The sequence below is a fragment of the Cyprinodon variegatus genome, unplaced genomic scaffold, assembly GCF_000732505.1.
Source record: "Cyprinodon variegatus isolate N-32 unplaced genomic scaffold, C_variegatus-1.0 Scaffold2087, whole genome shotgun sequence".
NCBI lineage: Eukaryota > Metazoa > Chordata > Actinopteri > Cyprinodontiformes > Cyprinodontidae > Cyprinodon > Cyprinodon variegatus.
In genome coordinates this window covers 7,148-8,506 of record NW_015152540.1, presented here as the reverse complement: position 1 = coordinate 8,506, position 1,359 = coordinate 7,148, and the positions used below count along the sequence as shown (strand labels likewise).

Genomic DNA, 1,359 nt, shown 5'->3' with positions numbered 1-1,359 from the left:
AGGTGGCAAAATGTCTCTAAATCTTGGAAACCAAGTCCAGTAGATATTTCTTGAATTTTTACGGAATGACTATGATCTGGATGACTGCGAACTTTCATCAACTACAACAGAGAGGTTTGTACAAATAAGCAGCAAGGTACTGCAGGGAATTTAACCCAGGATGTCTTGTTAACTAGACAGGAATATTGACCAACTAAGGTACAGCGCCACTTGTTGAGATATGGCTGCACTTTTGCTAAGTGGATGAAACTTAAAAAAAACAAATGAATTGGTTTCTAAATAAAAAAAAAAGGTATGTACAAATAGGCAACAAGGCACTGCTGGGAGTTGAACCCAGGATCTCCTGTTTACGAGACAGGCACTTTGACCAACTAAGCCACAGTGCCAGCTGTGGAGAACTTGTGGTACATTTGGATCTTCATTCAATTTCCTAAGAGAAAATGAAAACCGACAAATTGGTTGTCACTAAATAATACAAAGAGGTGTGCACAAATAAGCGACAAGGTACTGCAGGGAATTTTACCCAGGACCTCCTGTTTATTACACAAGCACTTTGACCAGCTAAGGTACAGCGTCACCTTTTGAGATATGGGGGTACTTTTGCTAAGTGGATGAAAATTGTAAAATAAATGTTAAACAAAAGAATGAATGGTTACTTAATACAAAAAACAGGTTTCAACAAATAAGCAGCCAGGAACTGCTGGGAATTGAATCCAGGATTGCCTGTTTAGTAGACAGGATATTTGACCAACTGCACCATGTTCTGAGACATGGCGGTACTTTTGCTAAGTGGGTGAAACTTCTAAAAGGAAATGAAAACAAAAGAATGAATGGTTACTAAATACAACAGAGAGGTTTGTACAAATAAGCAGCAAGGTATTGCAGGGAATTTAACCCAGGATGTCTTGTTAACTAGACAGGAACTTTGACCAACTAAGGTACAGCGCCACCTGTTGAGATATGGCTGTACTTTTGCTAAGTGGATGAAACTTAAAAAAAACAAATGAATTGGTTTCTAAATAATAATAAAAAAATGTTGGGACAAATACGCAGCAAGGTACTGCTGGGAGTTGAACCCATGATCTCGTGTTTACAAGACAGGCACTTTGACCAACTAAGCCACAGCACCACCTGTGGAGAAGATGCGGTACATTTGGAAGTTCAATCAATTTCCTAAGAGAAAATGAAAACCGACAAATTGATTGTTACTAATAATACGGAGAGGATTGCACCAATAAGCGACAAGGTACTGCAGGGAATTTAACCGAGGACCTCCTGTTTATTAGATAGGCACTTTGACCAGCTAAGGTACAGCGTCACCTTTGGAGACATGAGGGTACTTTTGCTAAGTGGATGAAA

General features: G+C 39.2%; 2 non-coding genes across 2 annotated transcripts; both read right to left on the bottom strand.

The window, feature by feature from the left end:
• Positions 1 to 312: 312 nt before the first annotated feature.
• trnat-cgu lies at positions 313 to 386 on the bottom strand. The gene has a single exon. It is a non-coding gene; the product is annotated as a tRNA-Thr (tRNA).
• Positions 387 to 1,055: 669 nt separating this feature from the next.
• Positions 1,056 to 1,129, bottom strand: trnat-ugu. The gene has a single exon. It is a non-coding gene; the product is annotated as a tRNA-Thr (tRNA).
• Positions 1,130 to 1,359: the final 230 nt, after the last annotated feature.